Source organism: Anabrus simplex, chromosome 2, assembly GCF_040414725.1.
Source record: "Anabrus simplex isolate iqAnaSimp1 chromosome 2, ASM4041472v1, whole genome shotgun sequence".
Lineage (NCBI taxonomy): Eukaryota > Metazoa > Arthropoda > Insecta > Orthoptera > Tettigoniidae > Anabrus > Anabrus simplex.
The window spans coordinates 804,361,605-804,374,664 of record NC_090266.1 but is presented as its reverse complement, the minus strand read 5'-3'; positions in this window follow the sequence as shown (position 1 = coordinate 804,374,664).

The following is a 13,060-nucleotide window of genomic DNA, read 5'->3' as shown; positions in this document are numbered from 1 at the left end:
TACATTAATTAATCAATTAATATTCACACGGATTGATATTTGACACTCGCATTATGATCACATCCTGGTAAATTTCATCACATAATCAATTTAAATCATAACGCTCCCTATCTAAGTATTTCAGGGGGGCTTTGGTTATCAGTTCTGCCGGCGCTTCGTAGTTCCGTGCCTTCACACCATATAGTACTTACCATTTTTACTTCCCATGCACTTATCAAATTAGAATAATTACTCTAATTAATAACTACTCTAACTGCAATCCCCTAAACTCATTACTACCGGTCTTCTGACGCAAATAATCAAACAAAATCTCCCAAGATAAAATAATTGAATAAATCTCTACCACATGCAAAACTAAAGTATTATATTCCCTAAATTATTTACAATCAATGACTCAGACCCGTCGTCGGCTTCCTAAACTAAGAATTAACGACTACGCGCCCATTTCGGCGCTTTATTTCAACTGGACTACATCTTTAACCTTTTATAGCGTCAGCTTACGATAAACATTTCCCATCCCCACTAGGCATGCCAGATATTAAAATTAATACTCATCTCTATCACATAACGACACCTTCGTCAATTCAGGAGGTCCATCCTGGGCTTACTCTTGGTGCATGGGCACCGCGGTGATTACTTGCATTTCCATACCACCTTCAAGATGAGAGTCCATGGTTTCTTGCTGGTGGAGCCGCTGGCAGTAAATCCTGTGCACAGACACGTCACTGTTTAATTCCACACTCTGGTTAACAGCGTTCAGCGTGAACGTCTGGTCGCGATCTCGGATACGACTACGTAGTCCGCGGTTCAGTACCGAATCCCTTCTATCTCTCAGCCACTATTCAGTCTGCCGGTACGTAATATTATCGTGCTAGAGTAATGATAATAATATTACTTTCAGCACTGACTGTTCGCGACACATCACGGTTTTATAAAAAGTTAACACTGGTGTCACGGAGAACAAATCTATACACTGTTTATGCGAATTGTATTATTTCACTTGAAATTGAAGTTAAATTCACTTGAACAAAGAACTAACGAGGGCTTAACCAAGCATAGCTTCGCCGTCGATAAGCCGCGAGTCCCTAGTGACGCTCGTCCCTTACTGCAGTGGTTTTTACAAGGGAGCGATACCCCTTCCACTAATTTGCGTGTTGCCTATCCACGGCACACTTGTGGTGTAATAGTACGGCTAATCAGGTGACCAATATTTAGTTGATGTGATTGAGACATATCCATTCAATTATCATTCGGTGGATCTCCTTTAATTAATTAAAATCTGTCCGGCTTCCCCTACCACGCGGGGTGAACTCCCTCCGTCAAGGCCGTGTCATGAGAATAAACAGATGGCCCCGGTACTTTTCCGCGCAGAAACAACACAATATTCTTTCTTCTTCTGAAAGTTATCAAGAAAGGGGACATTAGACACTCTAAATAAATGTCCCAGTGACATTCATCCCTTTTAAATCGGGAGACGACTCCAGAATTCGAGTTTCATTAATTTCTAGATCGTAGATAATTAAGTTGGCTAGTCCGAATTCAAGATGGCTCCTATATTTCGTTTCGAAAAAGTTGGTTTCCCCTCATTCTCTGAGTCTTGAGGAGGGATGTCTTCTCTCGAGTGATGTCATGGGGAATCCCCATTCATAACCCGTCCCGGGTCCAGATGGGCTTGCGTTCCGCTGCGGACACCCGCTACACAAAGGACAATATGGCGCAATAGGTCGCAAACAAAGAAATCTCGTAAAATAACTTTAAAAGACTCAATTTATCTATCTTAATGGTATGAATATTAATTAGTATCGGTATTACCTGTATTAATGATATGAATATTAATCAACTAGCAAGATACCCGTGCTTCGCTACGGTATTATACTGAAATTTATAATTGAATGGATATCGATTTAAATATAATCCGTCAAAATTCGAGATCTGACTCGTTTTCTGAGAGATTACGGCAGGTTTCTTCCCATTTTTCAATCTTTCTTTCCAGCAATCGATTTCGTACTTCCCGGGCTAGGACCACGTATTCCACCCGGTCAGTTCGGTCCCTAAATGTTTGCCATCTTTTCCTATAAGCATTTTTAATATGGATCAAATTCTTGAGGAGATTCGGCGTGGTGTCTTCTTGGGTGCCTTGGCAGTACTGAACCCGCGGCCGGACTGCATTTGTAGTCATTACCCGTCCAGACCCGTTTCCAGCGCGGTCCGCACATTTGACGACGGTCCAGAATATTATTATTATTATTATTATTATTATTATTATTATTATTATTATTATTATTATTATTATTATTATTATTATTATTATTATAGATGTTCTGGACCCCACAGCAAGGTGCAAGACCGCTAATTGGCGGTAAATTACATCTGCTGCCATTGTCATTTTTGACATTGTGACCAGCACCATTGTCGCGCGTAGGCAAGTACGCGGAATTTCTGGCGATACGAATGACATACTTCCGTGCATTATTGACCTTATTATAGAGGTGAACAATTGGACAGTCAATCTCATTCCTATCGTTTATTTCAAATGTTTTTAATTTTTATTTATATGCCAGGAGAATCTACTGTAATCTAAGAACGTTCTCCCAAGGAAAAGATGGCTCTTGAAAACGAACCCAGGAAAGATTAAAAATGATCGGTTTATGATCAGAATAAGTACATCGAAAATCCACAGCCTGTTTCCAGTCATTCGACAGGGTCAGGAATGGAATGAGTAAACAGTAAAATCAATTGGTCTAACCTCCTTTTACACCCCACAGTCGTTTGTTTCATTCCCCCCCCGCAAAAAGAAAAGAAGGCGGGTTTCTTTATGTTTAAAAGAGATTCCGAACTCCAATGTTCACGTCTATAACCTTCAGTTTTGAGATATAAGTATCCCCATAAATATAATTAACTATTTTTCACATCTTTCACACTCCCCCCCCCCCCCCACTAAGTGAATTTTCCTGCAACAAACTCGTTTCTTTAATAGTAAAGGATCTTCTAAATACCAATTATCACGACTCTAACTTCTTCAGTTTTTGATTTATGTGTCCTCATGAAAGGAATTCAACTCCTTTTCACTCCCGCCCCCCCCCCAAGATTATTGCCCCCAAAACGCGTTTTTCTTTGATTTTATAGGAGATCCAAATACCAATTTTCACGCCTGTAACAAATATAGTTTTTATTAGATGTAAGTATTCTCATTCAATTAGGTCAATTAATTTTTCAATAATTTCACACCCCCCCTCATTGGATTTTCCGAGTATACGCGTTTCTTTGCTTTTTAAAGCAGATTCCAAATATCAAATTTCATGTCTGTAACATCTTCGTTTTTGAGATATCAGTAGCCTAATTAAAATAAATCAACACTATCAACACTCAATTTTACCCCCCCCCCCTCCACCTCAGTGGTATTTCCGAAAACTAAAAATACACGTTTCTTTATTTTTAATAAGATAAAAAATACAATTTTTCACTTCCGTAACATGTTAACTTTTTTTAGATATACTGTAGAAACTCTCATTTTAAAATTTCACCACATTTAGTTCCCCTTAAGTGGAGTTTCCAAAAACAAATCACTAATATTTCTTTACATTTACAGGAGATTCCAAATACACACTTTTTACGTCTGCAACATTTTACGTTTCTCAGATATTCTGTAGATATAGTCTTTCAAAAAATTCACCCCAATTTGTCACTCCTGTTTAACCGCTATCAATTGGATTTTTCAAAAGCAAAAAAATACGTGTTTCTTTGTTTTTAAAGGAGATCCCATATACAAATTTTCAGTTCTGTAATATCTTCAGTTTCTGAGATAAACCAATTTTTACATCTGTAAACCTTTAAAGTTTTAAGATGTAGACACACTTATTTTAAAAATTCACCCCCCCCTTTTCACCCCCATTATTTGGATTTTCCAAAAACGAAAAAATATCTGCCTCTTTAGTTCTAATGTAGATCCCAAATACCAATTTTCAGCTCTGTAATATCTCCAGGTTCTGAAATATAAGTAGCCTCATTAACGGCATTCAACCTTTTTTTCACCCTTTTCCATCCTTCCAATTGTGATTTTCCGAAAACAAAAATATGTGTTTCTTTATTTTTAAAGGAGATTCTAAATACCAATTTTTCCATCTATAAGCTTTAAAAGTTTTGAGATATAGATACACTCATTTTAAAATTTCACCCCCTTTTCAGCCCCACCATGAATTGTATTTTCCAAAAACAAAAAATACGTGTTTCTTTATTTTTAAAGGAGATCCCAAACACCAATTTGCAGGTCTGTAATATCTTCAGTTTCTGAGATATAAGTATTCTCTTTAAAGGCATTCAACCCCTTTTTCACCCTTTTCACCCCTCCTATTGGGATTTTCCGAAAACAAAGAAATACGTGCTTCTTTTTTATGAACATTCTAAATACCAATTTTTAAATCTGTAAATTTTAAAAGTTTTGAGATATAGATGCACTCATTTCAAAAATTCACCCCCCTTTTCACCCTCCCATTCATTGGATTTTCCAAAAACAAAAAATACGTGCTTCTTTATTTTTAAAAGCGAACAAAAGTGCCATTTTTCAGGTCTGTAATGTCTGCGGTTTCTGAGATATAAGTACCGGTATCCTGATTAAAAGGCGTTCAACCCCTTTTTCACCCTCTTTCACCCATCCTACTGGGATTTTATGAAAATAAAAAAATACGGGTTTCCTTATTTTTAAAGAAGATTCTAAATACCAATTTTCACATATGTAAACTTTTAAAGTTTTGATATATGGATACACTCATTTTAAAATTTCACACCCACTTTTCACCCCCTTAGCGACGGAATATCCAAAAATCCTCTCTTAGCGAGCACCTACATCTTAATATGAATATATCCTCAAAATTTCATTCCTATATGTCCAGTAGTTTTGGCTCGGCGATGATGAATCAGTCAGTCAGTCAGTCAGGACAAGTTACTTTATATATATAGACTAGCAAGATACCCGTGCTTCGCTACGGTATTATACTGAAATTTATTGTTTTAGATATATAATCTGCCGAAATTCGCGATCTGACTCGTTTTCTGCGAGAATCCACCAAAATTCCCGATCTGACTCGTTTTCTATTATTTTACATCACGTTTCCTCCCATTTTTCAATCTTCCTTTCCAGCAATCGATTTCGTACTTCCCGGGCTAGGCTCAGGTATTCCTCCTGGTCAGTTGGGTCCGTAAATCTTTGCCATCTTTTCCTTTAATCATTTTTAATATGGATAAAATCCTTCAGGAGATCCGGCGTGGTGTCATATTGGGTGCCTTGGCGGCACTGAACCCGCGGCCGGACTGCATTCTTAGTCATTACCCGTCCAGGAGCCGTTACCAGCGCGGTCCGCACATTTGACGACGGTCCCGAACATTATTATTATTATTATTATTATTATTATTATTATGTGTTGCTGGAATGGCTGATGACAGGGAAAACCGTAGTATCCGGAGAAAAACCTGTCCCGCCTCCGTTTTGTCCAGCACGAATGTCACATGGAGTGACCGGGATTTGAACCACGGAACCCAGCTCTGAGAGGCCGGCGCGCTGCCGCCTGAGCAACGGAGGATCCTTATAAGTACATTAATAACAGTAAAATCAATTGGTCTCACCTCCTTCTACACCCCACCGTCGTTAAGTTTATTTAACGCCAAACCCCCCCAAAAAAGAAAATTAAATGAAGGTTTGTTTCTTTATGTTTACGGGAGATTCCAAACACCAATGTTCACGTCTATTACCTTCAGTTTTGAGATATGAGTATCCCCATGAAAGTAATTTACTTTTTTTCACTTAATTTCACACTACTCCCCCCCCCCCCAAGTGAACTTTCCCGCAAAAAATACTTGTTTCTTTAATAGTAAAGGATCTTCTAAATACCAAATATCACGACTCTAACTTATTCAGTTTTTGATTTAAGTGTCCTCATGAAAGGAATTCACCTCCTTTACACTCCCGCCCTCCAAGATGGTTTCCCGCCCAAAACGCGTTTTTCTTTGTTTGTAAAGGAGATTCAAATACGAATTTTCACGTCTGTAACAACTTTATTTTTTATTACATGTATGTATTCTCATACAATTGAGCCAATTAATTTTTCAATTCTTTCACCCCCCCCCCCTCCGCTTCATTGGATTTTAAGAGAATACGTGTTTCTTTACTTTTAAAGCAGATTGAAAATATCAAATTTCACGTCTGTAACATCTTCATTTTTGATATATAAGTAGCCTAATTAAAAGAATTCAACGCCATTTTCAGTCACTTTTACCCCCCCCCCCTCCACCCAAGTGATATTTCCGAAAACTAAAAATACACGTTTCTTTATGTTTAATAGAGATAAAAAATACCATTTTTCACTTCTGTAACATGTTAAGTTTTTTTTAGATATACTGTAAAAATTCTCATTTTAAAATTTCACCCCTTTTGAGTTCCCCTTAAGTGGAGTTTCCAAAAACAAATCACCTTTGTTTCTTTACATTTACAGGAGATTCCAAACACCCACTTTTTACGTCTGTAACATTTTATGTTTCCAAGATATTCTGTAGAAATAGTCTTTCAAAAAATTCACCCCAAATTTTCACTCCTGTTTAAACGCCATTAATTGGATTTTCCCAAAACTAAAAAATACGTGTTTCTTTATTTTTAAAGGAGATTACATATACAAATTTTCAGTTCTGTAATATCTTTCGTTTCTGATATATATGTACCGTCATTAAAGGCATTCAACCCATTTTTCACTCTTTTACACCCCTCCTATTGGGATTTACAGGAAACAAAAAAATACGTGTTCCTTTATTTTTAGAGGAGATTCTAACTACCAATTTTTACATCTGTAAATTTTAAAGTTTTAAGATGTAGACACACTCATTTTAAAAATTCTCCCCCCCCCCTTTTCACCCCTCAATATTTGGATTTTCCAAAAACGAAAAAATACGTGTTTCATTACTTTTAAAGTAGATCCCAAATACCAATTTTCAGGTCTGTAATATCTTCAGGTTCTGAAATATAAGTAGCCTCGTTAAAGGCATTCAACCCATTATTCACCCTTTTAGACCCTTCCTATAGGGATTTTCCGAAAACAAACGAATACGTTTTTCTTTATTTTTAAAGGAGATTCTAAATACCAATTTTTACATCTATAAACTTTAAAAGTTTTGAGATATAGATACACAAATTTTTAAAAATCACCCCCTTTTCACCCCCCATTAATTGGATTTTCCAAAAACAAAAAATACGTGTTTCTTTTTTAAAGGAGATCCCAAACACCAATTTTCAGGTCTGTAATATCTTCAGGTTCTGAAATATAAGTAGACTCATGAAAGGCATTCGACCCCTTCTTCAACCTTTTCCACCCTTCCTATTAGGATTTTCCGAAAACAAAATATACGTGTTTCTTTATTTTTAGAGGAGATTCTAAATACCTATTTTCACATCTATAACCTTTAAAAGTTTTGAGATATAGATACACTCATTTTAAAATATTACCCCCTTTTCACCCCCTCCCTTAATTGGATTTTCCAGAAACAAAAAAATACGTGTTTCTTTACTTTTAAAGGAGATCCCAAACACCGATTTTCAGGTCTGTAATTTCTTCAGTTTCCGAGATATAAGTAGCCTCATTAAAGGCATTCAACCCTTCTTCCACCCCTTTTCACTCCTTCTATTGCGATTTTCTGAAAACAAAAAAATACGTGTTTCTTTATTTTTAATGAAGATTCTAAATACCAGTTTTTACATCTGCAAACTTTAAAAGTTTGGAGATATAGATTCACTCATTTTAAAAATTCACCCCCTTTTCACCCTCCCATTAATTGGATTTTCCAAAAAGAAAAAAATACGTGTTTCTTTATTTTTAAAAGAGATCAAATGTACCAATTTTCAGTCTGAAATATCTTCAGTTTCTGAGATATAAGTACCGGTATCCCGATTGAAGGCATTCAACCCATTTTTCCCAATTTTCACCCTTTTTCACCCCTCCTATTCGGGTTTTCAGAAAACAAAAAATACGTGTATCCTTATTTTAAAGAAGATTCTAAATACCAATTTTCACATCTGTAAACTTTTAAAGTTTTGAGATATAGATACACTCTTTTTAAAATTTCACCCCCCTTTTCACCCCCTTAGCGACGGAATATCCAAAAATCCTCTCTTAGCGAGCACCTACATATTAATATGAATATAGCCCCAAAATTTCATTTCTTTATGTCCAGTAGTTTTGGCTCGGCGATGATGAATCAGTCAGTCAGTCAGTCAGTCAGGACAAGTTATTTTATATATATAGATTTCAGCATTGTTTTCCTTAAATAGCATTGCGTGCGTAATTACGAAGATCAATATCAACCAAAGGTCCTTAGATCATGCCCCTGTCGGGTTTAGTATGTATGTATGTATGTATTTGGTATTTGGAATCTTCTTCAAAAATAAGGAAACGCTTATTTTTGGTTTTCGGAAAATCCTCTTAAGGGGTGTGCAAAAAGGTCAAAATGGGGTTGAGTACCTTTTATGAGGATACTTATATCTCAAAAACTGAAGATGTTACAGTCTTGAAAATGATTATTTGAAATCTTCTTTAAAAATGAAGAAATACGTATTTTTTTGATAATCTTCTTAAGAGGGGGTGAATTTTTAAAATGATTATTATATCTACGATATATCTCAAAACCGTAACATGCTACAGACATGGAAACTGGTATTTGGAATTTCCTGTAAAAATAAAGGAACACGTATAATTTGTTTTCTGAAAATCCACTGAAGGGGAAGTGTTAAAGGAGTGAATTTTTAAAATGAACAATCTTTAGTATATCACAAAAACTTTACATATTACTGACGTGAAAAATGGCTTTTTTAATCTCTTTTAAAATAAAGTAACACCCTTTTTTTGTTTTCGGAAAAGAACATTTAGTGGCGGGGAGGGGTAAAATGACTGAAAGAGGGTTGAATTACTTTTTGGAGGATGCTGGTATCTCTAAAAGTGAAGATACTACAGACGTGAAAACTGGTATTTGGAATCTTCTTTAAAAATAAATAAACACTTTTTTTGTTTTCGGAAAAACACTTACTGGGGATAAAATAACTGAAAAAGAGGTTGAATTATTTTTTTTTGGGATACTGGTATTCCAAAACTGAAGATATTACAGACGAAAAAATTGGTATTTCGAATCTCTTTTAAAGAAAAAAATCACGTATTTTTGTTTTCGGAAAATTCACTTAAGGGGGTTGTAAAAAAGGACTGAAAGGTGAGTTGAACTATTTTTATGAGGATACTTATATCTCAAAATCGGAAGATGTTACAGACATGAAAATTTGTATTTGTAATCTTTGTAATCTTCTTTAAAAATAAAGAAACACGTATTCTTTTGTTTTTGGAAAATCCTCTTAAGGGGATGGGATGGGTGAAGAGAACTAAAGAAAGGGCTGAATTATTGTTATGAGGATACTTATATATCAAATACTGAAGATGTTACAGACGCGAAAATTGTTATTTGGATCTCCTGTGAAAGTAAAGGAACACGCATAATTTGTTTTTTGAAAATCCACTTAAGGGGAAGTGTTAAACGGGAGGATAAATGAATTGAAAAATGAGTTGAATTATTTGTTTGAGGATACTTATATCTCGAAAATGAAGGATGTTACGGACGAGGAAATTGATATTTGGAATCTCCTTTAAAAATAAAGACATACGTATTTTGTGCTGGGGAAGGGGGGTGGATTCTACTTAAGGGGGTGTAAAATGAGTGGAATTATTTTTATGTGGACTTAAAAACAATGCAGCCCTAAAAGGGTTTTGACTCGGGGGTGAGGAATGATGACAAAAATATGCATTTATATTTAACCGTTTGAATTAAGAAGTTAAAATTTCATATGATGTCCTAGGTGTTAAATAACAGCAGGTTTGAAGCAAATTTAACTGATCAGAGAGTTAAATAGGGGTTAAAATCCGAAAACAAAAATATTCATTCCTTCCTCCGGAACGGTTTAACGAACGAAGACAAAATTCTAATTCCAAATCCTAGGTGTGAAATAGGAAATATTTTATAACGATTCAACCAAAACGTGTTAAATGAGGTTAGCTCGGTGACCGAAAATATTTATTCCACCAAAACTGTTTGACGTACAAATTTGTAATTTTACGAGAAGGGTGTTCTTTTATGTCCTAGATGTAAAATATCGTATACTTCAAAATATTTCTCCCCTAAGGCGATTAGATGGTAGTTGACCCTCAAAAGCACAATATCCATTCTTCCGAAACCCTTTCAAGCACTAACTTAGCTTTTTTATGAAGTTTGGCCTTCTATACTGTACCCGACATAGTCAGTCTGCGAACACGAGACACCCCAGGGGTGCTCAGTTCGGTGGCTGTAGGCTTATAAATAAATGAATGTGGCAGGATTTTCATAGGGTTCATCGAATAAGCACATTCCAGGTGTAGAACAAATATGACACTTTTATTTAATTAAATGCAATATTGGCCATCCTGAAGTCTGTGATTATGACTATGATCACTACGTTATGGAATTTACTCTGGCTCTTGATGTAACAAACCTAGGCGCAAACAAATGGGATGGTACACGGCAGTTGTTTCCCTAATATTCTAACAGAGTCTTTTACATAGTTCAATTTTATCGTCTTTAAAGTTATTAAATTATTTATTTAAAGTTGAATCAAAAATTTTCATTCGGAAAAATGAGGTCTGGGCCAAGCCTTCATCGACAATCTGGAAAAAATGCAGTAATTGTAAGAACGAGTATAATAAAGAAATATCCAAGATTCAAAAAGTTAACAATTATAGCAAAAATAAAATTTACAGTCGTTATCTTAACAATTTTGTAATTATAAAATGAAAAGTTGAATTTGCCTTGGTTTTCTCTAAGTTAATCCGAGACGTCGGATATACCTGTTCACGTCGTCTCACATCTCTTTTCGTGAACATTAATACTGAACTTTAAGCATCTGATCAACAATTAAACAAAATAAAACGCCTTCCGGGCTTGCAAACGTAAGTAAATGGGGAGAATATCCTCCATGTGGAAATCCCGTCCACTATCAATCGATAATATCAAAGTGTCACATATTTTCAGAACAGAACATATAGAAAATAATTTTCTAACTACTAACAAATTACTACTTCTACAGCTAACTACGGAAATTGTCAAGAAGACTGTGATTACCAAGAAGAAAATATCTACACTATGTACATGTCGACGAGTGTCGATCAATCATATTACTCTCCTGTTAACAAATTTATTGAGTTACCGCAAGATTGAGTTACCTCATGAGAACGAAAATTTGCATCAACAAATGAGCTGGCATAGTCACGAATCAAATATTATTTAGGTATTTCGTCGAGGACCTGTTCTGGAGACCTAAGGCCTTCTCGAACATTCACCTGTACCTTCTACTTGAAATTATTGAATCACTTGAGAAAAGTTGGGATACTCCCACGAATTAAGAAGTACATCGATTAACATGGACTTTCATTTTCTTCATCTGAAGACACTAATATTAGACTACACTGCATTCATCTCGAATAATCCATTAACATGTGAAAAGCTCAGTTTCACGAAGATTCATGTCATGCGCAATTATTCCATATACTCTACACGTACAGTGTACCACAATGACGACTCTAACTTGTCGCATCCTAATCTCAAATATGTGTAGCCACGAAATATCAGGACCTACCATCGTCCTACAAATACATAATATCCACTTAAATGTGTCTCGATGATTAATTACTCTAACTAATTATCACATGCCCCCAATGCACATATTCACATTAAATTCGTATATAGAATTCAGACTCAATATCCCGATGACACGTTATCTCAAACACGAGGTACAAGTAGAAGTTCCATTACAAGGAAAATATTGAAAATATGGACGAAATATCCTACCATTAAATCCATCGGACATAAATTAATTCATATTCGTGACGAAATTCACTCAATAAGCAAAGATGGTGTCGATAACACATGGATAACTCTATCAGAACCCTCACTGTCAAATTCATGGCCACATGGTCATTTAGCAATCACATGTGTCAGTTTTACGACATATTCGAGCAAATAAACAACCATAAAGTGTGTCAAAATAGCTTACTAAGAAGAAAGAAAGAATAGAACAAAACTACATAGAACAGATATAAATGAGACGTAATCGACTTAACTTAAGGAGAAATATTCACGTCTGGAAGTCTGGGTTCTCAATCAGCCATGCTAGGATGAAAGAATCTGCATCCCGACGCCGCTGGCGATGGTCGAAGGTTTAGAACTTCATGGTGAAGCACTGGTAATCCATAATGTGAAGTTCCGTCCTCTTCTGGAAATGATCACGTCCACGTCTTCCGCGTCCACTCGTGAGAAAGCTGAAACTTACACAAAGTGCTTTAGAATAAGCTCCAAACACACACGTAACTGTATTTTGGAAATGACACGTACTTAAGGGATTAATATCTCCACATTCGACGTCTGATCACAGCACTGTTCTAAGTTATACACAATTATCAGGAGTGTAGAGCACAGGAGTGAAGCCACTGTTCCGACGACAGTACGCACGAGGTTCCACGTTGAAAGTCTTGCTGTCAAGGCTCTGGGCAACTGACGATGATAGTCCAGAGACACGTCAATGTGTGTGAGAGCGAGTACTCGTATCACATAGCTTAAATATCGTGTCTGGTGCACATGCACGGAAGTAGAGTCAATTTAGATACTAAATTCTTCTGCTGTACGAATATACTACTTTATTACCATTTTAGCCACAAGGTCGTGTAAATTATTTCAAAATTTTAGTTTTAATTTATGTCCTCTAAATGTGCTATTCTTTTATCCAGTTTATTTTAATTTAATCCTTGAGCCTTCCGTCATTATGCACGTCACGCCACCAAAGATATTATAAGTATTTCATTCATATCGTTCCTCGCAATTACAAGTGACACGCGCTGGCCTCCTTCTTTCTCTCGCCAACCTTCATTATTTTTGTTTTTTATTCTGTTAGCCAGCCGGCCGCCCTCTTCACGTAAAAAAAACTAGGTCTCGTCCTCGCCCAAGGTCGCGCACACCC